At 38.6% G+C, this 27,711-nt stretch overlaps 1 protein-coding gene across 7 annotated transcripts in view; it reads left to right on the top strand.

Annotated features, from left to right (window-relative positions):
- Nucleotides 1-27,711, top strand: part of NAALADL2 (N-acetylated alpha-linked acidic dipeptidase like 2) — a 427,779-nt gene that overhangs the window by 39,110 nt on the left and 360,958 nt on the right. For 4 of the 7 annotated variants that reach the window (XM_088061039.1, XM_088061034.1, XM_088061041.1 and 1 more), the window contains exon 2: nucleotides 1,371-1,429. The exons of 1 other annotated variant lie outside the window; for it this stretch is intronic. The gene's annotated coding sequence lies outside the window, so the exon portion shown is untranslated. Of the gene's footprint in view, nucleotides 1-1,370; nucleotides 1,430-5,099; nucleotides 5,161-6,880; nucleotides 7,058-27,711 lie in introns of those variants that run through there. 2 more of the 7 variants (XM_088061036.1, XM_088061037.1) reach the window with 2 other exon arrangements.

The raw sequence follows: 27,711 nt of genomic DNA, 5'->3' as shown, positions 1-27,711 counted from the left end.
CTGGCCATGGGGACTGAGCCACTTCGCTGGGCACCCCTGCCCCAGGGTGTGACACACCTTTCTGTGAAGGAATTTATCCTAATAGCCACTCTAAAACTTGCCCTGGCCCAGCTTGTGGCTTGTCACTTGGGAAACCAACCCCAGCTGGCCCCAGCTTCCTTTCAGGTGGTTGTAGGGTGATGAGGTTTTTTCTCCTGGCTGAACACCCTCAACTATCTCAGCTGCTCCTCAAAGGACTTGTTCTCTTCTGCCTTCACCAGCTTCATCTTTCAGAAGATGCTAGAGCATGCAAAAGAACTGGGATTCAGGCTTGTTGTAGCGATGCCTGGATGCTTTTTTTGTGCTTGTTTTTCTTACAAAACCTTATCATTGCAATACAAATGTTTTACTGATGTTAACAGAGGATAAAATACTAATTCCAGTGCAGCCTGAGGCCACCATGATATATTCAGTGCTGTCATCTAGTTTCATTAGAGATATGTGATATAGCACTAGAAAATGAGTTTGAACAACAAAAAATGTGTTATTATTGGAAAACATAAGGATGGAATATGTCAGATAAGAGTTATGTCAGAGTAAGTGCACTCAAGCACTGGATCCTCAAGCCAGTGGCCTTTTCCTGAAATAGGTGGTATCATGTTGCCTGTTGTTACAGTTATTAAAATTCCTTGTCTGCTTCTGTTCCCAGAATGATTATTCTCTCAATATTTGCAAGGCAAGTTCCCTGTCATGTTACAGATTTCCCTATTTATTTTTGTAATAAAGAAAATGTGAACACCAGAGGTTCTTGCATTGAACACTTCGAGCAGCATAATTCCTAGAGCTGGAATGAAAGCTCTGTGAGTTTGCACTCCTAATATCAACTGAGGTCTGTTTCAAGATCCTTGTCCTCACTACACACACTGCAACAAGACTTTGATTAAAGTAATGCTGTTGGGTTGAAGTTTAATTTCCTCTGTGCTACGTATACGTATTTTGAATTGTGAGTGGACTCCATACATAAATGTCTATGAGATGGTGAAGGAGGTGGAAAGAAGAGCTGTGATGGTGATTAGAGGAGGCTGAGTTGAGTTTTTCATAGGATTAATGCTTTCCAAATTGAAGGATATAAGATTGAAAGTGAAGGGCACACTCCTTGTTGAGGGAAAGTGGTGGAGTGATCCTAATGCAGAATCTCATTAAAGCAACTGTCAGGATTCCTCTATTTTACCATCACCTCCCCTATTCTATAAGAATCAGCTGTCGTTTGGAGTGAGCATACTGCCAGAGAGGCATTTACAAATAAATGAAAAACGTCACAATTGATTTTGCTCCTTTCAGAGGACTCTCTGTCAGCTTTGTCACAAACCCTTTGTTATTCTCTCTTTCAGATCTCTTGTCTGGACTTTGGAAATAACTTTGGTTCTTGGATTCCTTCTGTTGACCCAGGGTAAGCTCCCTGGATTATGACTTTTTATTAACATTTGTGCAACAGTTAAATAACATTGACTTTTCAGTGCCTATGAAGGATGAAATGCTAGAAGTTCTTACCAATTACCTTATGAGTGTGTATGGAAGCTGCATAATACAATCCATGCTCAAAAATGCCACTAAAAACCAGATTTATTTTGTAGTTTCTCCTATAGAAGTATTTGCACATTATGGTAATTACTTTGCAAAATATAGTGTGCCATGGTAGTAGCCACATAAAATATGAATAACTGTGTGGTTTTATTTGTTTCTAAATAATATGTACTTCTACGGTTGATCATGTTCTTTTCTTCCATATTTATAATTTCTCACTCTTTCACTGTATGTGAAAGCCTTTCTTTCACTGTATGTTAGATGGTTATAGTGCATTTTCCTGTTTGTGAGGACATCAAAAAGTTGTTTTTCTGGCTGGATAAGTGAACTTGATGTGCACTATCAGTCTACTGCTTTTAATGCAAAAGTGTTACCATAAGGTTGGATATCTGTTGAAATGTCATTCTAAGAAATAGTTGAGATGGTTTAGATATGAAATATCTAAACTACAGTTACATCCAATGCAACTGGTTTAGTAATTTTTTTCCTTGAGCTTTGGTTTTTGAGATTGCAATCAAAAATAGTGTTTTGCTAAAATTGATGTTAAAGAAACTTAATTAACATCCAGAAAAATACCTGTGATCATTTAAATAAGATTTGAAGATTTCTGATCACAGAAGAGTAATTTGTGTCCTTGCTGCATTTTCTGTGATGTCCAGGAACTGTAACCTGCAAATAGTAATAGGACAAGAGACTACCACTTTCCACTAACCACACTGTAGAGAAAGAATTGGTTTGTGATAGTTTTGTATTTCTAAAAGGATTCTTCACCAGCAATTCAAGCTTACTTTTCAATTTGGCGAGCACCCAAAAATCCTTCTTTCCATGCATGTTTTCTCATAGCATATGAAAAAAACTTGCTGTATTTTTTCACCATTGCTATTACCAGATTTTTAAAAACAAGAGAACTGAAGAAAATTAATTTGCTGTCACTTTTTTACTCTGGAAACTCCTAAGAAGTTGGGGAAGAATTGGATTCTGTAAGGAAAACAAGAACAATTTATAGTGTCACCTGACCTGTGTGCAGGTTTTGCTTCTTTTCCTCTTTCACCTGGGATTTTAATGTAGCTTGATGAGCTCTACTTTAGCACTGCAGAAATCTGCTTGCATTGGTGTATGCATATTTGTCAGCTGTTCATGCATTTTGAATGCATTGTATTTCATACCTGTTTTTTGCTGTTCTGATACACGTTTTGCTTAATTAGAATAAAATGTGTTGAATCTGTCCTAGAAGAAAATATAAAATGAATACTTGAAAGAACTGTTGAATTTCCTGAAGGTTAAGACTTTTTATTTTTCTTCTTTTAACTAGAAATCAAAACTTGTTAAGTAGAACTTCCGAAGAACACCCTTAATTTGTACTTTGGACTGTTTTGTTTACATGGTAGTACAAAGTTTGTGGCAAAGCTCTCTAGGGAAATCTCTTAATACTGTATTTTCAGCAGTGGGCTGCCCAACCTTGCTGTTCTTCTATTTGAATTAGAATAATTAAAAAGGAAAATCTAAGATACGGATCTATAAAGACAGAAAATGAATTCTGGCAGTGTGGAACATGACAGAGTCTCAAGAAGTGAACCAGACAGTTCAAGGCTGTTATATTTGTGTAATTAATTAATATTACTGTAAGCAGAGATGGAAGGAAGGAAGGAAAACTAGGAGAAAAATAAAGAACTCATCATTATCAGCTCTATTCATTCCCCAAACTCCACCTTCTCATTTGACTTAGTAAATTGTTTTGATGTAAATCTAAATGGAAATGTGTAGCATTTCACATCTAAATGAGCCATGCACTTAGGAGTAAAGTAGTGCTGCAAAGGTCAATCCAGAACTCTTCCAAAACACCTTGAACAAAAATACTGAAATATGAGTTGGCAGATTTGTAGAAGCTTAGACTTTCACTCACCAAATTTTCACTCAGCCACATTTGATTGTGTTACTGATGTTGATGTGTCCCAGTTTCTAAGAGCTGAGCATGCTCTGATCCATGGTTGTGCAGATGTAAATATCTATGCCCCAGCTGTTGCATATATGGGAATTAATTCTATATGTTAGTCTGAATCGTGAGATTACTCTCGAGTGCTGGGTATCCCTACAAGCAGTGGATGAAATGTCATGGCTGACAACATTGCCATGTGTTAGAAAATAAATTTGGTGGGAGATTGTCGAAGATCTCCACCCAGCAAATAGCAAAAACAGATTAATAAAATAAAGGAGAAACGTGTGAACACCACAGCTGCTTATTCAGTTCACTAAGGAACTTGCAGGTTGGGAATGAGCCTAGGAAGAGCTGAAGAGCCTAGGAAGAGCTGAAGGGCTCTTCAGACAAACACAGAGCATTTGTTCCAATGAGAACCCTTCATGGAAGTGAACCAAAGGCAGTCCTGTGCTGCTAATAGAGGTTTCCTCTAAGCTTATTTTCAGCTAGGAGGAAGAGAGTAGGGAAGTGCACTGAGAGCTGAATCTTTCTGTACCAGTTTCTGTTCTTAAACTGCAAGTGAAAGTGTTAACTCTATTAAAATCTCATTTCAGCTGATGGTGGCCTGTTCCCCAATGCCCCCTTCTCCCAGTTATTAGACTTTGTTCTGCATGCTGACAGTTCAGCTCCTGGACCAAGAATATTCTTTCATCCTATTTTCATACACAAATGTCTCTCTTTAACTTAATAGAGGCGCTGTATCTCTAAGTCATAGGGATGCTGGTCTCATTTCAGTGGAATGAGTCACAGACCCTTCCCAGTGCCCAAATACACGACGTTTTGTGGAATAAAACAGCTTTTTTGTATATGGAGCAAGAATAATAGATGAAAAGGGGAGGGTGGGGGAAGTAAGGATGATAACCTGGTCAAATAGGGAAAGATAAGGTTTGGAGGAGTAGTTATTCACAAGTTTGTCAATTAAGTTATTACAGTTTCACTCTTTGAAGATCTACTTAAAAAAATCCTGAAGATCATTCCTAGTTGAAATCAGTCCAGTTTTTAGCACCTCCTCTGATTTGCACCATGTTATTTCTTAAATTAAATTCCATGTTATTCTATTGACTTTAGAGAGGTCACTCAATGAATAATGTTTCTCACCTCTGTATCTGAGGCTCCACACTGTACTGCTGCCCCTTTTAGCTGTTACAAAACACTTAATATCCAACTGGTGTCCTCTGAAGTATTTTGTGGTGCTTTATAAATTGCAAGTGATGTGATAGAACTCACAGCAGAAAGGACATGTGGAGAAGACAATGCTAACAAACAATTTGCAGTTCCTCATTTCCATGGCTGAACGAGTTGGTTTTAGGTAATTTGCTATTCAAACAGGAATAATGAGGTTAAATGTGTTTTACTCGTTTTCATTGTGGCACAATGGTCAGGCCTGAACCACTTAATTTGAGGGGGTTGGACAGGGCAAGGAAAATTGCTAATCATGTGCTTAATTGATCATTCTTTCATGATTGCCTCTAGCTGTAACGTGTTAACGATGGTCTGAGATTACATGCAGGAACATACCATGGAGCAGCTTAATGGTGAAATGGTTCAATTGCTGCCACCTCAGCAGAGCAAAGGCAGGGGATGAAGCTCTCGTGATGAACCCTGGAATCCTGAGTTTTTTGGTCAGAACCTGACTTGAAATGCATGTGGTGTGATCATCTCTGCACAGTCTATTTGGAGGGGCAGGGAAGTGCCTTTGACTACATTTCCTGGGGTCATTATTTTACCAAGAGCATCTTGGGAATATTTTCAGCACAGAAGAGCAGGACCTAATGCATTTTTATTTTTCTCTATAAAATTGTAGTATTTGTATAAGCAACAGATAATGATAATTACAGCTGGGGTTGGTGGTCTGGTTTTTTTTTTACATTTCCTAAAACAAAAGTGTTTGAAATCCCATTCAGTATTGGTTTCCAAGTTCATATACCTGCATATAGTTTGGAATTACTGTAAGGAAAATCAATGAATTGCCATTGTGTTGTAGTAGTGTTGACTCTATTTGCTATGTCCTTGGGCTTTTTTTCAGAATTATAGCTATAATTTATGGGTGCTGATTACAATTCCTGTGTGTCTTCTGTAGCTCTAGAAACAATTTATGCAAACTTGTCAGCAGTAACGGTGGTCACCAGTGTAGAGTGATGGTTTTGAACAATGTCTTCATATAAAGGAAAAACAAATACAGCCTTCCATCCCCACCATCTGTTGTGAGGGGTATTCCCTTTTTTTTACTGTTTTGGGGAAGAATTTGGCTTAATGTTATTGAATTAAGTATAATAATTAAGACTTTTAACATTTCTAGAAGCTTGACTCGTATGCAGGAGGTAGATTGTGACAGCCTGACGTGCTGTATTAAAATGATACATAAGTAGAGCAATGTTTTCATCAGTGTGTTGCTGTTCAAAGTTGATTTTCTCTGTAGGGTGCCATAAAGTAATTAGAAGACCGTAACATGATCCTTCAGTATTGCATTAATTCCTTAGAGGGATGAATTCATCTTTTCTGACTGCAGTAGTGCATGACTGGCCATGGAAATGCCACTGAACTATAAAATCATCCGTAAAACAAAGAACAGTTTTTCTAGAGTAGCATGTTTATTTTACAAAACTCGTGAAAGGCTCATGCTTTTAGTGATTTTTGCTTGTAGCAAACTGGAAGCGAAACTACCTTAAAATTAAAAATCGACATGGAATGCTGTGTACTTCGCCTTAAAGAAAATTGTGTGTGAAATATTTGTCTTCTGTGAGGACTGAAGGCTATTAGAAGGTCTGTGCCAACAGAAGAAGAATCTCTTGTTACAGATGATGAGTTTTTGCAGCTGGTGTGAACGAATCCAGCGATGGCTGCATACTGTAAATTTAAAGGATGAGAATTTGGAGCAGTTTTCTTTTTCCCAGCAGTGGGTAGAGAGCTGGGTTTGCATAGTGTGACTGTGTTACAAATTAGCCTTGATTGGGCTTTTCTTGGATTTTTATTTTTATTTGTTAACTGACCAATGCTGTAAGCATGAGTTTGTAATAGAGGCTTGTGTTGGCTGGGAGGGGAGGGACACCAACCACGCACTGCACAGATGGGGCAAGACTGGAAATACTCAATGAGTTTGATCAGAAAAGATTGTGTGCAGCCCCTCTAAGCTGATATGTTGCCTTGCTTACAGCAGGAATTCCAAAACCCACAAGGACTTTGTTTTGCCATCTTTTTATTATTCCCTTATAGAACATCTTTCTGTTTGTGCTGTGAAGTGGGTTGCAATTGAGAGGCTCTTTCCAGCCCCCCAGACTTGTGTGTTTTTGCTGTGTTTCATTTGGTACTCAGCATTAATCCTTCTTGTACTTACATTTTCAGGTGCACTGCTGGAAGTGGCCCTTGCTGCCATATCCAAAAATAAAGCCCTTTTCTTGAAGGAACAAGACTTTGAGGTTTAGTTTGCTATGGCAGAGGCTTTGGGAATGTGCAACAAAAATTCAGAAGTCTAATTAAGGAAGCATTGAATTTAAGGCCTGCCTTGACTTTTTCACTCAGGTCAGTAATTCTGTGATTTTGTGGAGGCTGCATACCTTAGCACAAAGAAAGGCATGAGTGGTTCTGTATGTGCAAATTAGAACTAATGACTATCTTGTATGACACATGAAGGGAGCATTTTGTTTCAAGCAGGGGAGCATAATCACTATTTCTTGGTTGTTATATATCCAGTGTGCAAAACCAAATTTTCAGTGAAGGTGTAGATCATTATTTCTTACATGGCTATTGAAAAATAAAAGAAAATATGGAAGTTTAAATAGGTGCTTCACACCCTCTTCAGGGCAGAGGGGCGATGTTTAGCATCCTCATGGTATTCTCAGTGTACTTAATAATTCTTTAGGACTATGCTGTTCTAATTACAGCACATATGAGTTCAAAAAGAGTGTTTCATATAGCCTTAAGGCCTATGAAGGAGATAATCTTCTTGGGAGTTCTGACATTTGTTTTAATGGAAGCGGGATCAAGCACAAATGCTAGGCTGGAGTGACATTTAAATGTGATCAGCAATACTGATCAGCGATCAGGAAATCGAGCTGTTCCAGCTGTTTACTTAAGAGACTTCTTTATGTAACATATTGTCAATTGTAAGGGATTTTTTATATTTTCTTAGAAAGAATATGGCTCTCCCTCTATGAATAAACCATCCCTATCCTGGTGATATGGATGACAAGGCTCTGATGGATTTCAGCAACATTATGAATCTCACCTGCTGGAGATTCAGTTTATATGCATGGATACAGAACTGCTCAAAGCAAAATGTTTCACCATCCTCAGATGAACACTTCTGGTGCTCCAAGGCATCTCTGTGCATTAGGGAAGAGAGCTCATTTCCACAGAGATAAATGTTTTGCAGTGGTTCTATTCTCACAAAAAGCTGAAGCTAGAATCAAGAAATGGAACAATTCTTGATTAAAAAAAATCATCTCAGCTCCCCTCCCCAAACAAAACACCTGCACAGGAGATAAATTACATTTTAATTAAAGTAACAGAGGTTTCATCTTCAGCAAGGAGACTGTCCAATAGTGAGGCGTGCAGAAAATGGAACTGGCAAGGCTCAGCTTTCAGGGCATTGTTTAGAGACAGGATTGAGGGGTTTGAAGGTGTGCAGGTCCAGCTTTTTGGGAAGCCTCTCTCTGAAGGTTAGGTATTCCTGTTGTTTTCACCTTGGCTCCTCCAAGTCCACCCATGTCCTCTGTAAAAATCTGCTGTGCCTGATGTCTTAAACACTGCCCTGGGAGTCACTGACTTTGTCACTGCAGACCTTTTGGATTTGTTGTGAGTTCACTGAGTAATACTTACTACAGGCTCTGTATTAGCTGTCATTTTTTGCAAAATATTACTTTTTTGTATAACTATCCTTTAACCTAGGTAGAACTATCACCATTTTAGTTAACAGCTATAAGCTATGTGGTGGCTATCATTCAGAAAACGATAGATTTTGTTTTGGAAATATAATTTCAGAGTGCAGTTTGCCTCGTGTGACAATTTTATTGATGAGTCACTGTAGAACTTCTCCTTTGAAGCATGAGTTGACACTTTTCCACATTCCCTCATTTACAAATGTGTCAGAAAACCAAAATGTCCTGTATTATTTTCCCCCTTTACAGTGAAAGCAGCAGCTTCCATTCCTTTTTGGACTTCCTAAATGTTTTTTTGGTTGTTTTTTTTTTTTTTTAATTTTCTATGTCTGTGCTCACATCTTCATTTATCCATTAGTTGTCTTCCTCTTAATACACAGCAAAATCTGTCTTACAGGTACATGTTAAAACATGAAGAGAAATTAAACAAAGGCTGGGGCAGAACAGAAGCCTCTGGCAGAGACATGGCAGCTGACAGGGGATGTGGCACTTTGTATTTTAATTTTGAGTAGTTTGGTGGTTCTGCAATGTTTGTAGGAATACATTTGCAATAAGAAGTGAGAGCACCTTGTTTGATAGCTTTTATAGTGATATTAGTTCCTTCAATGCAAGAGAAGCAGCCTGACATCTTTCTTTTTCCTGTTGTTTTTCATTTGGTTTTCCCTATACTGAATGGATATATTCAGAATCAGCTGAAGCTTGACAAATGCAGCTGTGAAGCCTTGTCTTCAAGCTATACTGCAGATTTTTCTCTTGCCTTTCTTTCCTCCAAGAAATACCCATTCAACTGTTTTTATAGTATTTTTTTAATAGGCATTTCAGATACCTACTCCTGGATAAGTAAAACTGCCTTCCTAGCTTCAGGAGGCAGGGATGTTTTTTCATTTGTTTCTCAGAATTTGTTGCAGTGCAGAATGAAGTTAGATGTCACAGTAAAGAAGATGGCCTGGCATGGAAATGAGAAAATAATTAAAATTATTTTTACTTTTCTCAGGATTTGGAACAAACTGTTGCTTAAACCTTTTCCTTAGAGGTATTACACCTAACAAGCTCTCTTGAGAGAGATGGGGGTAGAGCAGCAAAGCTATCAACAAAAATACGGAATGGCTGCGTTCCCTGGGGTTTGCTTAAATTTGAAAGTAGATAGGAACTGTGAGGAAATATAATGCAGTCTGGTAAAGAAACTGCAGTATAACTCCAGTGGCCTCAGACACAGTAATGTACCAGTGTAAAAATCTCGTATTAGCCTGAAAAATAGGTAACAACATAAAACACTCTAAAGTTGCTTAGTTTACATTTGTCCTTGATGCATTGTCTTCAGTGTCTTGTGGTGTGGAGATCAGTTTATGCTGTAAATGCTGTGGAATGGAAATCAGGGCATTTTACCTGCTGTAGGAAAGGCCCTGTGAATATTTGTGGGCTGCCTGTGCTAGAGTTTGACATGCTAAATTCAAAACGACCACTGAGCTAAAACAGCAGTCAAATGGTGCCACGTTCTTGGTCTTCATTTAACGGCAGGTTGAGGTTTACTGAGCCACTGAAGCCACTTGAGGTGTGAGATTTTCTGTCCTTGCCCACATGAATTTACCTGATGGAGTCATAACAGTGATGCTCTAGGATTTGAAGCAAAGGAAGTAATTATTGAGTATTTCAAATGTCTGTTTTTTGTGGTTTTTTGTGGTTTTTTTAATAATCTGGAGTGCTTGTTAATCCATGCAGTATTTGTTTTATTATAATCCTTTCTCAGAATCTGTGGATGCATTCCATACAAAATCAGCAGTAATGGTTTTTCAGAGCTTCTCTTCTTGCTTCTGGAATTCTGATTGAGAAGTAGCAGTTCTGTCTGTTGTTTTGAGGAGGAGCTTGGAACAGGGTTCATAGTGAGAAGTGTTTTTGAATTTGAGCAAATCAATGCTTTCCAAGTCTGACATGGATTTTTTTGAGAAGTCCCATCACGTTACAGTCCCCATTGTTCTCCATTCACACACACACACAAATCTGGCATCAGGCTATTGGTGTCTGACATATTGGACACTTTTGAGAACTGCAACTTGCAAGAGTAGATCTGCATTTTATGTAAGGGCCCCTGGAGTCTTTGAGCCTACAGTTCAATCTGAACATAAAAATTCCGTCAGAAAACTGGTTGTGTTTTGTCATTATTATTTTTAAGAATTTTAAAAACGAGCCATTTTCTTGTACCTTCTAATCTTGGTGGTATTTTCCTTGGAGGAGAAATGTTCTGTTGTGAAGGGGGTTACAGTACATCCCCCATTGACTGCTCACATTGTTTTGTGTGCATGTACCTGCAGCAGGGATCCTATTGCAAACAATTCTGGCTTGTCAGAAACAGTGTATTTACAACTTGGCTTGAAATGTCTTTGTGGTTCAGGGCCCCAAGCTGGTGAGGGATGAGCTCTGTCAGTCTGTAAATGTGTGTTTGCAAGGGAATGCTGCCAGATTGTTTTGCTCTGTTAAATATTATCAGATATGCCTTTTAAAAATAGCGAATTTTTAGGCTTGGCCGAAGAAATTAGAACTAGTGTTACAAAGCTTCTTAGCAGTACTGTTACCTCCTTGAAAATAGGAGTTCATAATTAGTTAATGTGCCTGTGACAATGATCTGTTTAAAAAGAAACAAAAATACAAACACACAAATCAACAGTAATGAAAGAGTTTTAACCTGTGAGTGAAATACAGAGAGCAGTGGGTATCAGTGTACTCCTGAGGCTGTTGCTTTCTCCTTGTGTGGTGTGTTTGAAAGGAAGTAAAGCTCAGTGGCACCATCAGTGGGGACAGGGGGCTGCAGGAGCCCTGTGCTGTTCAGCAGTCCAGGGAGGTCCAGGTCAGCCGGGAACTCCTGAGCTGCAGGAGTTCTGCAAATCTGCAAATCCAAATCTGCAGCTGCTCCACTGCCCCACCCTAAATGGAGACTCAACCCTCACGTGAAAGATGGGGAATGTGAACCAGATTTCATATGGTGCTCTTTCATTCCTCCTCTAATGGAAAACCAGTGGAATGAATATATAATATTATCTTGCTGTTTTGTAAGGAAAACTGGGGTCTGAGTGAAGAAGCCATTAACAACTCCTATAAATATGGATGACTTTATTGAGGAGGGCATATATGTACACACAGGAATATTTTTCATGTTCCTGTAGGCAAAGAATATTTTTTTCTTTGCAGGTGAGTCTGGAATGATTAATTTAGGAAAGAAATAATCTGATTTCAGTGTTACATACTGAAACAATGAAGCTCTATAGTCCATTGGTTTTGCATGTAAGACTCCTGCAATTATCATGACTATTAAAATGTCATTAATGTCGTTGTGTTTAGTGACTACTCTTCTATGATCCTTTAGTTATAAGAGATAAAATTAGATGTGTTTGGAACTTATTCTCTGAATTCTGATATACTGATTATATTTGAAATAACTGTGTGTCAGCATCATTTGATAATGTAACAGAATTCATGATTCCCGTGTCTTAAAATATTAGGATCAGTAAAGTTCAGTGTGTGTTTGCTTGTGAGGATTTTATTTCAGAACAACCCCCTTTGTTGGTGCAATATTGCATTAGTGTGTTGCACTGACCAATTCAATCTGAACTTCCCTCTTGCACAGAGCTCTATGTGAGGATACAGCCAGAAGTTTCTTTTTCTCACTTTTTCTGTTGCATTTCATTAATATTAGAAAATTAAAATGTTAAAATAAATTATTAATATAATTAAATTATTATTTAATTGATGTTACAGTTTGTGGTAAGCTGCATTAGAATCAGGTTCATTTTTGATTTATTTCTAAGTTTTGCTTGGCTTAATTTTTTTGTTTTATGGTTTGACTGAAGCTTGAAAAGGTCATCTCAATAGGAGGTACATGGAAGATGCGAGTAGAAAAAGTGAAGTTTTGTCTCAAAGCTCTTGTGGCTTTGAAGTTCAATAGAAGTGAACTGTAGAAGCAAACTGTTACTAAATAGTCTTTCTTGCATCTTAAACATTCACATTAAGGTGAATCTTCCACAAAATTCTGTCTTTACTGGGAGTGTTATTCTGGATGCTTTGCTCTAGCAGGTTTCTCTTTTTCTCCCAATCAGCACATTCATTTATTTCCACTACACTCTCATATCCCTCCTGTTTCTAATTAACATTTCAGAATTAGTGTCTGTCCTTAGTTCTGCATAATCTGTGCTTGTTTGCATTCCAGCAGCACACCTGTACTGCGAAGGCAACACCAATTAATACTCTTTTCAGTAGTTTAAAATAAATAGTGTCCATGTATGGGCTTATTCTCAAACCATAATATATTCAATATTTTTTATCTGACAGGCCTTAAGTTCTACGAGCTGGATTTAGCAAAAGTTTTAAACTCTGTTTAGGCTGAGTAAGCAGATACCTTTGTCTGATCAGTTAAACACACCATGCTTCTTTATAGCTTTCTACATGAGTAAAGAATTAGAAAAGTTAAGCAGTGAATAAATATCTCAAAAGTTTTAACTCAAAAAGTTATTTTTCCTTGAAATATGCTCCATCTAGAAAAATATTCTTAATCTGCAGTTTTCCTGCTTGCTCTGAGGTTACCAAATCATATGTGAATATGAATTTCAAAAGCAGAGTTTAAATCACTGAAAATATTTTGCTGCCTTTTGCTTTCAGTTTTACTGTGCTGCTCTTTTTTCTCTTAAACTTGTTCATCTAAAATAATTGCAGTAATGAAGTAAGGGATAAGGTAAAGGCAAATTATAGCTAAATACTTAAAAATAATAAAAGCTTTATGGCTTGAAATTTGCTTTTCAAGTTTTCAGAGCCATCTAATGTATTTAATAAAATGTCTGCAGTGTATAATCACCCTTATTAAAAAAAAAAAAAACAGAACTATTTATCTTTTCTGGGGTGGAATAAAATATGACTTAACCCCAGAATTCATGCAGAAAATAGCATACAGAATGTTGATGCCTATAACATAATAAAAAAGAGTGCCTTTTTTTTTTTTTTTTGGCAGAAGACATCAGGCTAACAGCAGCAAAATAAAGGATGTGTTTTCAGGTCAATTCTTTTGCCTGTTTGTAAGGACTTCCTTTGAATGTTAACTTAGGTTTTCTGATCCAAGAAAGACATTTGGTAAAATGATTTAAGTGCTGTCTTGACTTCTTACTCTGATGCTTGGTTAGATCATCTCTGACCATGAGGAAGAAGATGAGAATTTACAGAGAGATGTGGCTCTCCCTGAGAGCCATGAAACAAGGAATTGTCTGAAGCTACTGTGCTGGAAGTTAATGAATACAACCCTGTAAGCAATTCTCACTACACAGGGGCAGTGTCACCTTGGTTCCAAAAACTGGTTGGTCTTTAGTGCACCTTTGGTGTCCCAGCTGTGTGCTCGTGTGACCTCAGTACGGTGTCTGTAGTTTTATTTCACAAAATGCAACTGATTTTGTGACTTCAGACAAACCCCTGCAGTCCCTGCACTTGGAATTTTATAAATGTATCTGTGGGTTTTTTCCTTTTTTAAAAGTACTTCAGTATGCGCTGTAGCTGATCTCTGAAAGAAGTGCTTCGCAGCCTCCCCCTTCATGAAAACTCTTGACAACTCTTGAAATTGCATCTTTGTTATCACTCAAAAGTGGTGCATGAGATGCAATGTTATGACTTGACAAGCTGAAGTAGAGAATTCTTGGTCTCTGAGCTGCAGCAGAACTCCTAAGGACAATCTCCCAGTATATTTGGTACTGAGTGGTATTCAGCACTTGTTGCTTTTGCTGCACAGTATTTCTTTGTGCATAATTTATCCAGTTTCCAGAACTTCTTTGACAGTTGTGTCTCACTGAATTTTCTTTTGCATGGAAGAAAATTTGGGGCCATTTTTTTGCCTCAGAAGTGACATGAAGTAATAATTGTCTTTTGAAAGTGAGAGGATTTACCAAATACTTGAACTTTAGGGATAAGCTGGAAATTCAACCTATGTACTTAGTGCATAGAATAAATGAGTTTACTAGTTTTGTGGATCTGAAGGTCACAGCTATAGGCAGAGAGATCCAAACCAGTAATTAACCAATCTATAATTTGCTGTTGGTTGGAATATTGAAGTCAAAGTTGTATATCACTGTGAGAGATGTGATCTAGCTCAGCCAGATGCATGTGGGCTCAGTGCAGAAATTGCTGAGTTAAATTCTGTGCAAGGTAGAAGGTCAGTCTAGGTGATCACAGTTGCCCTCTAAAAGTACTGGTTGTCAAAAATGAAGAGGGATGCATTGAAAAAGCACGAAACAGGGTTTGTTAGAAATGAAATGTCAATAGATAACATGGAATAAGCAGGTAACTGTCAATTTATTCAATTAGAATGTGTTTAGAAAAACTGATGAAAAAATTGCTGGCTTCATAGGAGCATAAAGTAACATTGGTTCATCTTACTGATCAAAAAACCCCAACCTTTTTTAACTTTAACACTTAATTAAAGTTGGCTGTTGCACTTCTATGAGATTTGCAGAACTGAGGGGCTGTCTCTGTCCTTCCATACATATTTAATGTACAAAACAGGACTCTGTGTATAGGTTTTTGTTTGAGCTCCAGTGTGCTCAAATAATCTGGTTTTGCTGGGGGAAGAGGAAAATTGATGGGATAGGAAAAGGAAGGTTGAAGAATCTGAAAGCAGGCTCCAAAACACGCACATCACAAGGCCTGAATGTGCCTGTGTGCACACCTGGTTTATTTTATGCATTTTTGTACCTGAGTGCAGTCAAGTGGCAATAAAAGGAGCCTTTCTTTATATTGGCTGCTTATTTTCCAAAGAGTTTCAACCACCTGTGAATTCAGAGCCTATGTGGTAATCAGCCTTAGCTAAGGAAAACTTAATTAGATCCTTAGCACTATTAGAATTACACAAAAAAATGGTGAAATCAAGAAAATTGTCAATGTCTCAGTTGTCTTGATCAGGCAGAAATAATTTCAACTAAGTGTTAATGGAAATGCCTTTAAATAAAACAGATATTCTTTAACATGGAAAATATTTGTCTTACTTTCTGGATGCTTTCCCTATTCCCCTTTGTTGATAGAAAGGCACTTGTCTGATGGCACATTGACATCAGCTTGTCTGATGGCACATTGCTTCTTCTCTTCTCTCTCAAAATATCCATACACTGAAGAGGGAGTTACCTTGGGAAATGTAATTTTGTGCATTGGTTAGCAACCCTGAATAATGCAGTATAACCTTAGATAGCCTGGGAGCTTAGATTATGTTTTAAGATTATTTTAACTTTTTAATTAATGACATAGTTCTGCTGTTTGGTAATTGCTGGTCTTTGTCCTGTTCCTTTCCATTGAGCTCTATGTGGGAAGCAGCTATCTGGTCAAAAAAATTACAGATGTAATGCCTTGATTTGTGTAGGAAATATTCTGGGTTACCTGTCATGAGCCCTAATCTCCTTAAAATACATCAGAATTTAGTTTTGACTCTTCCCATGCCTGGAAATATTTAAACAGAGGCCCATAGGAAGATTGAACAGAGTAAAGCAAATTGAATTTGGTTTAAGAATTCATCCTTTTTTGTCCTACTTATCTAATTCATTTTTCTCAAATGCTGTTCATATTATGTTGCATATTAATTGCATATTATATGTTTTTTATTCATAATATACCACTGATAATAACAGAAAATTAAATTTTTAATTCCCAATGATACCTTAATTTAATGTTCCAGTTACTTCTCTTCTTTAACTAATCTTCTGTCCTCTGAACAAATTTGATTAAAATCATTACATTTATTAAGAAGAAATGGGCTAAAATATATCACTTTGGTCCCACAGGGTATTAAAAATTCCTTTCTAAAGCATGTCTTTCGGTGGATGACAGATTTTAGGCAAGGAAATGGCTGAGTAAAGCTCAGAAATCACTAGGATATTGAAAAGTGGGAGAAATTGCTTTAGTTACTGCTTTCTCATTTCACAGGTAAGCCATTCCTTCTTGCTCTTGTCTCCTGATGCTGTACTAATTATGAATTTGTCAGATGTTTATGATTTGTGAGGGATAGGATGGGGGACACAGCAGTGATTTCAGACCCATATCTTTTCTGTTTGCTGGGGAACCTTGCAGTAAGTGCTGAGGAAAACTCACCTGAGCTCTGTTCCCTTCTGGGCTGGGCTGGGCGGAGTCAGGGACAGGAGCTTTAGGGTGGGACAATGCAGCTGTTGGACTTTTGTGTTTGTACCAGACAAAAATCTGCGGTTAGTGTTTACATTTAAATATCTTGTAATTTGTAACTTCATGCTGATTTTGTTACTTTGGTTTGGATTAAAGTTTTAGTGGTTTAACCTTCTTAGTTTGCTATTGAATTATGTGATTATCGTGGCCCATTTGATGTTATGCATATCTGTGTAATTGGGATGTTGTAATCTTCTTTCTTGGTCTCTGATACTGAGTTAATAATAACGCCTTAGGAAGTCTGATGCAATATTGTTAACTGGCTGGGTAGGGAGGAGTTCACTTATCAGTGAACAGAATTTAAGCATACAGGTCCTTTTCCAAACCAGCATTATAAAGAAGTGCTTTTGAAATACTTGCATTTATTTTTGTGGTTGTCCCTCTCAGTTCTCACTGTATGGCTGATTAACTGCATTCAAAACATGATTTGCTGCCTGTATAGTGACAGAACTTTTTTGAAAATGTGAGTTAATGAAATTTAATGCTGTCTGTGCTGGCTTTTTTAGGTCCTTTGAGCACCCATTAAGTAGGTTAGCTGCTCACTTGTAAAGCTCTTTCAGCTGTGAATTAGAAAGCATCTGCCTTTACTGTATGCACTGTCGTCTCATAGTCATTCTAATTTTCTCATATTCATTTCAAATTTAATCTCCTTCTGCTCCCTGGGCCTTAATTCTGCAAGTTTATGATATTAATTTAGTGATGGCACAACATGATACACCTTCCACTAGCCCAGGTTGCTGTTAGCCCTGTCAAAGCTGGCCTTGGACGCTTCTGGGGATGAGGCAGCCACAGCTGCTCTGGGCACCCTGTGCAAGGGCTCCCCCACCCTCACAGAAAAGAATTTTTTTCCTAAAGACTAATCTAAATCTACTCACTTTGAGTTTGAGGAAGAAATATTGCAAACAGATAACATTTCTACGTACTTCATTGTTTTCTATATCAGACAATGAATTGATTGCCATGTTCCTTAATAATTACAGATGTTTAGTCTACTTACATACATTCTGAAAAACAAACCTTGACGCTCTATGCTTTCATAATTGAAGTTTAGACATTTTTAGGTAGGGGGAAAATCAAGGGTATTTGGCTTAGTCCAGTGTAGGCCCCTATTTTTACAAGGTGTTATACAAACAGAAGAGAAATTCCATCATCCATGGAGCTGATATTCTAAGTTCACCAGGCAGGCAAAGGGTCTGAACAGGAGCACAGAGGATACAGACCCACCTATGTTTTTCTGGGAGGCCCTTGCAGATCCCCAGAATCTGAATGTCTGAGTGGGACTCCATTGGGTAGTGATGTTGGGTGTGAGTTGGTGAGGCTGCTATTGCATTGTGTTAACATCAGGAGGCTTTTATTGAGAGCCTGATCTCTATTGTGCTTTATTGCCAAGAATCATTCCATAAAAAGATACTTGTCCAAAATGACTTGCATATTAGATTTGATAAGCTGTAGCAGGCTGATGGAACAGAAAATGGTATTGTGAAGTGTGTGGTAGTGTAATGCAGTATAAACTAAATAAATTTATTTGAGGTTGCATAATAGATTTTAGGACTAGCTCAACACCTGTGCCTGGCTTTTGTCCAAAGTGGTTTGTTTTGTAGTTCTTGACTGATGATTTTGAACAATTTTTATTTGAGTTACAGGTAATTGATGAGTTTATAGTGGAATCTGCACCTTTGTGGTTACAGTTGTTCAGTGTTAATGTGGTTTTGCAGGATAAATGTTGATAAGTGAAAAACATTGTTTTCTATTATGATAAATAGTGGAATTTTAGGTCCCATTTTCATGTGTAGGATGATCCTATATACCCTTAGGAAGGAGACTGCACACACCCAGTACTCTGGAAAATGAGAACTTTGGTGTATAAATACCAGGCAGGAAAGAATTAGCTTTTTGGAGGTCTTTGTTAATAAGTGCACATGTACTGAAAGATACTGAGTGATTGTCTTTTGGATAGAGTTAGAAGAAATATCTAGATAAAGCTTTTATATTGTAGAACAGATGGATCAGGTTAGTTTTTTAGCTGGTTAATATGACACATTAATGTCATGAATTATGGTAGTTAATGACCTGGAGATTTTTCAGGGGCTTGCATTCTGTCTTTTTCAGAACATTTGAAGGGAGAGCCAGAGGCTGTATAATTAAAAGAGGTGAAACACTGAACAAAAGGAAGGATCGTGTAGTTACATATATGAATAACATTTCAGCCACACTGCCTTGCAGAAGGATTCCATTATGCTGCTATGAACTGGGGACTGGGGTGTGGAGGTGTATGGCAATCTCACCGTACACCACTCCACTGGTCTCTTACCTGGTCAGGTGTGACAAATCATCCTCTGCACTTGTCAGTGCTGACAGCTGAGACTTTTTGCTCAGATGCCTTGACAGTGCTTGTATTAAGCACCCAGAGCCATACACTCCATTAAGTTTTTGTGAAATAAACTGTCTGCACTTGCTGTCTGGCTGATCCTGGCAGCATTTGGGAGCTGGAATCCTCTCCAGTGAGCCCCTTCAGCCACCTGATAAGTCGGGTTGGGGTGGTTTTAGTGGAGTCTTCAGTGCACAGACGACTTAGAAAGACAAGATGGAATGTTTTAAACTGTGGTCAAAGTATAATGTGGAAGAAAACCAAATTCTCTGAAATGAATATAGACAAAAAGGTGTTGTTTTTTTTTTTTTTGATACACAATCCATGTGGAATGTGCTCTGTGGAGATGTGGTGTGTGTATCACTCAAATCTCCTGATGGCGTTGCTCTGTGTACCACCTACATCACACTAGCTAAGTTTGAAAACACAGTGAATTCTTGAGTTGGGATTTTAATTTTTTTTTATTGAAGAGAAATACTGACAGAGTTGAATTATATCTGTAATTTCAAATGTAGCCATTTCCAGGCAAGTGATAAATAGAATTGGAGGTTGATTATTGAACTCTTCATTAAATACATGGAAGAAATTGCAGAATGAGGTTCCCTGCTTTGGTATCTTTACTGTGTCAGGGTGCTGAGCGTTGTGGTTGAGCCCCTGCCTGTAGTGGATGCTAAGCATCACAGATTCTCCAGGAATGCAGTGGAATTACCTTGGCCTCTGGGTCCGTGGGTTAGTCCATCAGGGTCTTTCAGTAAAACTCTTGGAGACTTTTTCATTTCTGCTGACTTCCCAAAGGAGAAACATGAATAACACCTACTGTCTGGAATTGTAGAACATCAAATTTTCTGTGATTTTTAGGAAAATGTTATTAAAGCCTGGATTTAAAGGCATTTTCTGCATGTATATATACACTTGTGCAAGCACACCAGTTAAATATACTGGAGAGTTTACTCAGTATTATGCTAAAATCAATATACCTCTGAAATCTGGATTTGGTTTTAAAACAATTTCCCTATGCAGTGTAAATTACAAAAACAGAAATAAGGATTTGGAAACTTTTAAAATTCAATTTGATACCTTTGAGTTGTGCATATGACTTAAATCAGTACTTCTTATTTGCTGCATCACGTCTGGGCTATTATAATTGGGTACTGCAAGAATTTGAAATTAGAATATGGTGCATGTTGGCAGAAAAGCAGGAATACAGAGGTGAAACAAAAGTTGGAGTTCCAATGGAAATTCTGAGTTCTTTCAATTTCCTTATAAATCTATCTGGTGTTGCTGCATTCATTCTTACATAATTAAATAGCTTTTAGTAAAATTATATATATTCATGTAGGGTGTGATTTAGATTAGTGTTTGATACTCTCGTAAACAGTGGTTCACACAAATCAGCCTTGAGGATGTGAAGAAAGTCAGTGTTTCACTTCTCACCAGGAAAAAATTGTTTTCACAGCTTTGTTAACATAACTATAGAGGTTTGTGCAGCCTCTGCTAAATTTTGTCATGAAACTTCTCACCATAGGAGAATATACAACTTTTTAACACCTGATTTAACACTTTTCCCCCCTAAGCTTCAGAGGTTGAAAAATGGAACTTGGCAGACTTACAGTATAATATGTGGTTTAGAACATGCATCTCAAGCCATGTGTGTGTGTTTGTCTGTTGGCAGTGTTGGGAGTGATGGAAACAATTTATTTTTGTGTGGAAAAACCACATACTGGATGTTAAAAGAGCGAGTCTTGGGAAAGTCTGAAAGAATAGGGAGCTACAGGCGAATAACTGGTTTAACACAAGGAAATGTGCATTGAAAAGGAGGGATTTAGCAATTGGAGATGGGATTATCACATGATGAGTTGCAGCTGGTTTGGGAGAAGGACTGACACTGAAGCTAAGCCTGATTCTTCAGAGCCTGCCAGAGGGCAGAGGAACGGAAGCAAAACTTCTTGGCTGAAGTTACGGATGAATTTTGTCGCAGCCCGGGTGCGTGATCCGGATGCTCTGTGTTTTGGGGCAGGCTGTGGTTTGTTTGCAGGGTGTGTTCCTGCAGATCCCAGACTGGATTTATTTGGATGTGGCCGCTGTCTGCCATGAGCAGCGTTACAGGGACGTGAGAGAGGCTCCAGCTGGGCCCGTGTGCCGCCCAGGGCTGCGCCGCTCTGGCAGTGCTGGTGTGAGCGTGGTGTTCCTGCCTGAGCCAGCAAAGGTTTTGCTCTGGGTAAATCAGGTGCAATTCACAGCAGACATAATTCACAACAGATGCAGGTCCCAGTTCTGCACTGAAATCCGAGTGGGAGGAAACTCTCCCCAGCCACGGCCGTTTAGCCGGGACACTCACGGGATGGAGAGGGAACAAAGAGGGGCTCTGTGTGGGTCCCTGCTGCCCCTGCATCCCCCTGAGCACTAACTTGTAGCCAATTATCCATTGCATGCTTCATGCCCTTCTCCTTTCGTTTTCTTCTTCAAAACTATCCATTTGGATGAGTGTGGGTGTGCAAATGAGGTTTTGATCTCCTTCGCTCTCTGCAGACGTGACTTTTGATGCCAGATTTTGTAGAACTTGTTTTTGCTCATGCTGAGATACCTGCATGCCAATATCCTTCTTGAAAGAATAGTTTCTTAACATGCCTAGATAATGGAAATACCTGTAAAAGGGATCAGCCTATATCAGTGTAATTAGAACTTGGATTAAGGGGGGGGGGAAAAAAAACATAAACCACTTTTAAACTTAAATTTCAAACCATTAAATGAAGGACTTGAATTTCTTACTTTAGGCAGGGAAGAAGTTTCAACAGTAGTAAAATATCCTGATCTTGAGAACAGAGATGCTTCATTATAAATTGGAACCAGTGCTTTCTGATTGAGTGTATGATTGGACTGTTTCAAAATAATTATTTTTTTGGCTATATTCTTAAATTGCACTTTTCAGGTTCAGTTTTTTATTCTTCATAGAATTATGTTTCTATTTTTATTTTTGAAAGCAAGAGTCACATCACCTTTTTATACGGCCTCATGGATTTTGATGATAAATTTTCATATGAAAAGTGGTGCTGATTACTAAAAGTCTGTTAATGAGTAAAAATTAGTTCATATTCCTAAATCACTGCTGAAATCCAAGTGGTTTGTGAGTTTTGGTAATGAAGGCTGGGTTCCACTTTGTGATCAGAGTTCAGGTGCTCAAAGCAAGGAAACCAGTGCACGGGACTAAGTGCTGCCTGCCCCACATACATCCTCAGAAAATACCTACCATATCCCAAAGAAATCTTGAGATTGCCTTTAGTTTTGGTGTTTAAGAAGGAGATCATGTGTATATTGCATGAGATACAGCTTTTTGTCCTCTTATTTATTTTTTAATGTTCCAGATTCATATTTTAAATCTAGCAAGCCTGAATCTGAGTTATGAAAATACTATATAAAATCATATCATTCCATATATTGGAGTCCAAAGAAAAGTGGCCTATTATTGTGACAAAGCTGCTGAAATATTGAGGAGTTGATGGCTCATTCCTTTTGGCATACCTTGCATTAAAAAAAATGAGAAAAAAAGAAGACTGTTGGTTTAACTGGGACACTTGACAGACAAGGTTTAAATTAGAGACAAGTCTGATTCTTTTGTCAGTCTCTGTAACTTTGTAGTCTCATAAATTAACTGTTCATAGGTACTAATGACCTAGGAAGGGCAGATGTTGTATCCAGCTGTTAAATGTTTTTTTTAATGCTTCCTTTTTTATAGAGATGGTTAATTCCAGGGTAAAGCCTAAAACCATTTCAGGAAAGAGATTTCTGAAGTAGTCCTCAGATGACTAACAACAGCAACAGTAGTATGTAAAAGCAGTATGAACATCTGATGTTAACACTGATTTTGAGCTATCCCCCTATCCAGAGGTGACAGGACCTCTGTGTTTGTGTGGGGAAGGAGGAAAGTTGGGGCTGGGGACACCCAGAGCTTTTCTTAAGCTCTCCAGCAGGAGAATTGAGCTTTGTGTTGTCTGTTCCAGAAACTCGATTTCACGTTGGGTCCTGTGTGTGGTTTTGGGCACCACAAAGTAAGAGATACAGAGCTATCAGAGAGTGTCCCGAGGCTGTGAAGGGTCTGGGGGAGGAGCCGTACCAGGGGTGGCTGAAATGACTCGGTTTGTTCATCCTGGACACCGAGGTCAGACCCCTTCAGGGTCTGGAGTTTCCTCATGAGGGGAAGAGGAGGGGCAGGCACTGATCCCTTTGCCCTGGTGATTGGTGACAGGACCTGAGGGAATGGCATGGAGCTGAGTCAGGGAAGGTTTAGGCTGGACATTAGGAAAAGGTTTTTCCTGGGGCAGGCTCCCAGGGAAGTGGTCACAGCCCCAAGCCTGACAGAGTTCAAGAAGCATTTGGATAATCCTCTCAGGCATAGGGTGTGGCTCCTGGGGTGTCCTGTGCAGGGCCAGGAGTTGGACTCTGTGATCCTTGTGGGTCCCTTCCAGCTCAGGGAACTCTATGATTCTATAATTAACTAAACGTATCAGCTTGCAAGGTGACTGAAAGCTCTTCCAGTGTCTCACCAGTGTCTCATCAGTGTCTCATCCTCCCCATGCTCACGACTCTTAAGCTCTTCCTATTGCTCCTCTTTCCTTCCACGGGTTACAAGTGCTAGGACGGAGCTCTGAGCATCCTGGTCCAGTGGAAGGTGTCCCTGCCCATGGCAGGGGCTTGGAATGAGATGTGCTTTAAGATCCCTTCCAACCCAAACCATTCTGTGATTCTGTGACTGAAAGCATGGAAATGCATTATGTTCAACTACAACAGAGCTATTACTCTAAAAAAGAAAGTTTTTTTCCACTTAGACATTTTTATTCTTAGGTGTGTTACTAATGGTCCGACAAAGAGAAAAAAGCCATAAGTCTTTGGTCTTAAGTTTAGCCTGTGACAGATTGCAGGAACAGCAGATTTGAAGTCTTTATTTCAGTACCACATGGTTTTGTAACTACTTTTCAGTACACTGTACAAACTTTGTCACTAATGAAAACGAAGGTATGTTTTTACACTGCTTTCATCTCCTACTGGCTTCTTCCCATGCTAGTGTCACATCATCCACTTGACATATTTTCATAATACTCACAGCATTTTTTAGTCTGTCTTTTTTTATATTCCTCCTAATTGTGTCAGAAAGCAATCATAAAAATGATTTATTTTTACTCCATATGGAAGTTTGTGGGCATTCAGAAAGATTATATGAGGGTTTTAGTGCTGACTTCATTAGCTCTGATCCTGTTCTTATTCAAATCCTCGCTGGGAGAATCAGTAACATAACGTCAGAGGATTTTTATTGTGTGCAGAATTACGTAGTTTGTTTTGTAATTATAATGAATACAGAAGCAGGAGAAAAACAACCCTTTTTCATTAATTATTACACAGGAGAACAAAACATTTAATCTTTTAAAAACTTCTGGGTTGTGGGGGAGCATTGGGAATGATGCCATGTCAAATATTTATCCATCCCTTCTGGACAAAGTGTTGTGTGAGGTAAGAAAGAAAATGCAGTTAGAACAGAAGAAAACATTTCTGGCCACATTACACATTGATCATTCTTACAGGAGGGAAAAAAATGTGCCCTGCATTACTTAAAGGTGCTGGGAAGTGGGAAGGAGCCTAATTCTGTTACGGGAACAAATCATTTTGCCCTTCCTGTAGCAGGTCAGTGTTTTTGCAGCTGCTTTTTGTCCCTGAATATACTGGGCTTATGTGGCTGTCACTGGAAACTTGATGGTTACCAATAATGCAGTTTTGTGTTTGTCATTCCTGAGAAAATGTGGAGCAGATCTGAGAAGGGACTTCTGAAAGACCTTCATGGGTGGAAGTGTCCTTTGACAGGAGGTGAAGTGTGTTTCTGCCCTGCTGAATGGAACAAAATGAATCGCTCAGTATTTCAAAATTAAAAAAAAAAAGGGTTTGAGTAACCAGGGTCTTGGTCTTGTGTGCTTACCAGCAGCATGATTTAAATTGTATGGAAAGTGATTTCTGTCATCGAGTTCTACATCTCTTCTGATGTCACGTGTTCCTGGTAGTCTGAAGAGAGGAGTTTGGGGTGTTCAGCAGGAGTGATGAACTTCCTTGAGCTGTGCATGTGGTTTTTGGGCTTTTGTGCATGTATTGCAGAGCTGGTGTGAAGGCTGCTGTGGTGTCAGGTCAGAGTCCCCATGGTCCTCTTGTCCACGGCAGGACAAGTGTCTTGGCCTCTTCCTGACCTGGGATTTTAGCCTGCAACTTCCTTCAAAGAGTAAGTGAATGAATACAAATGCAGCTGTGTGAAAACAGGAATGCAGCATGGTTCTCCCTTACATATACACTGGGCTGATTAATTCCCTTTGCAGTTTCCTTATGCCACTGACCAAAATAACATTGCTCTTATCTGTGTCAGTTGTTTCATCGAGCTTATCTCGCATCAGGCAGTTCAACTTTGCCTAAATGAAGTATTCTTGATGCTTATGGTTACATTCAGAATTACTTTTGCAAATCAGTTACAAAAAGTGATCTGCTTACCTAGGGGTAAGGTGAAAATCTCCTGTACTTTACATTTATAAAAGGAAAAGTTGGGTAAAATGGAGCATGCATTAACAAGTGAATGATACCAAAAGCTGTCAGGCTTCTGAGCTGTGTCTGTCCCTGTTATCAAGTACAGTAAAAGATTTGTGGATCTTAAAAGAGGGTGTTTAATTCACCAGGTAAGTCAGATTCACTGCTAATTTATACTGAGGGTCTGCTCGAGACCACCCACCTGGGAATGCTGAGTGGATTGAGACCTTCCACAGACAGAGAAGCAGCCTCACATTCACAAACCCTGGTCCTCATGGAATCCTGGGCTGGTGGGAGATATCCCTGCCCATGGCAGGGTCTTGGAACTTGATGAGCTCTATGGACCCTTCCAACCCAACCAACTGTGAAGTTGTTTGTGCTGTGGCACACTTTCATTTGGAGAAGGCTTCTGAAATGGTGTTATACTAAATGTTACTGTGTGAATTATTTGCTTTGTGAATTTTTTCCCCCCCAGTGACATTAATCCAGTTTTAAACACATGAAACTTCAGTGAAATTGCAGCAGTTTTATTTAGTTTGCCTCGTATCAGGAGGAAAGCAGGAGGCTGTGGATACTTTCTGGTCATGATATTAACATGTATTTAGCTGCAATGAGAAAAGCTCTTAAGCAGTGTTTAATTTTGAGCACAATAATCCTTGTGGTTGTCAGTGAAACTAAATACAAGTTATCCACCTGCTTAATGTCTAGTGTATGTGGAGTGATGTTTGTAAAGGGTTGTGTAATACCCAGGTCCATGCAGTTTTGGAAGACCATACTTCTTTGTCACATCATCTATTTTTGAATATTAAAGATATACTTTCTGATATGCAGCAGGCTGTAAAAAATAGGCAAAGACATTGTCTAGGTTTGAGGAAACTACTGTGAAAGCTCATGTTAAAAGTTGGGATATCAGAAAGGTTCTCTCTTGATTTCCTAAACCCTTCTCTGTTCATGTAAAACATGTTTCTCTGGGTGAGATCTATTCTATATGCAGTGGACTTCTGTGCCAGAATTTCTTGCTCTTGTGTGGCTGAAGTGTGGCAATCCAGCCCTTGTCTTGCTGAAGTCTTGTTTCATTGTGGTGGGACTGTGCTGTGCTGCTGGGCTTGTCTGCTTTAGTTAGCAGTGTTCCTGGTACGATGCTTCTCTTTGAACTGAAGAACGATGGCATTTTGTGAGTATTTATGCTGATTTTTGGCATCAAAACCATAACCATCACCAGGACCACCCTCTCTTCTGACAAGGAGAGTGAATTGTGTCCCATTCCAGAAACAGAAATGGTTGTGGTGTGTGGTTTGGGCCCCTTGTTACTTGCTGTGCTATCGAGTGACTGGCTGCATGTGCTTATGCCAAGTGACTGAAATACAGCAAGTAAAAGAAACAAAACCAAAAAACAACACAAAACAAAAGAAAAAAACCCCAAAACCCAGAAAAAATATTTCTGGTAATGTGAACTTCACACCATCTCTGAAAACCTAGATCTTATCTGGTTGAGTGCTGCAAATGTAGTGGTATGTACAAAATGTGCTTTATTCAGCTCTTGAATAATTAAGAACTTGCTGTAGGATGAGTTAAATGTTTTAAATTGCTCTATGTCAAGGGGAATTGAAAGAACTGACCTATATGAAAGGAATTTGTGCAAAAGCCAAAAGTTTGATAGAAATCTCTCTAAACACCCTCAAAATCTGCAAGTGTTCTCTGAATTGTCCAATTTCCTTAAGAACACTGCTGAGTATTCATTGTGAAGATGTAACAAAATGACTTTACCTGTTCATGAGTCTAAATTTTAGAGTAATAACATTAAAAACAAAAGAACAAACCCAATCATCAGAAGAAACCTGCCAAAAATCCCCTATTAATCTTTGATTTGAACACAGTATTTCAGACAAACAGCCGATTACTTGGCCATTCTTATTTACTGTATTTGTCCATCATAGAGGCTTATGCCAACATTACCATTCCATGAAGCTTGCAAAAAAAGCTCTGGCTGTGAAGAAAAATATTTTTAAGAAAATATGTAAATCCAACAATTCTGAGAAGGCTCAAAAGGTACAACTGCTTGCTTCTCAAGAAATGACCAGAAACTTCGACGTTTTGGTGTAACATTGCTTCCACATAAAAACAATGTACCTTGACAGTGCCTGATTAAGTCTGTTTACACCATAAAGGAACTTTTAATTCTCTGGTGG

The sequence above is a fragment of the Pseudopodoces humilis genome, chromosome 11, assembly GCF_049639895.1.
Source record: "Pseudopodoces humilis isolate 2021_Gansu_Grassland_sample_001 chromosome 11, ASM4963989v1, whole genome shotgun sequence".
NCBI classification, from domain to species: domain Eukaryota; kingdom Metazoa; phylum Chordata; class Aves; order Passeriformes; family Paridae; genus Pseudopodoces; species Pseudopodoces humilis.
This window is presented reverse-complemented; position numbering and strand designations above follow the sequence as displayed.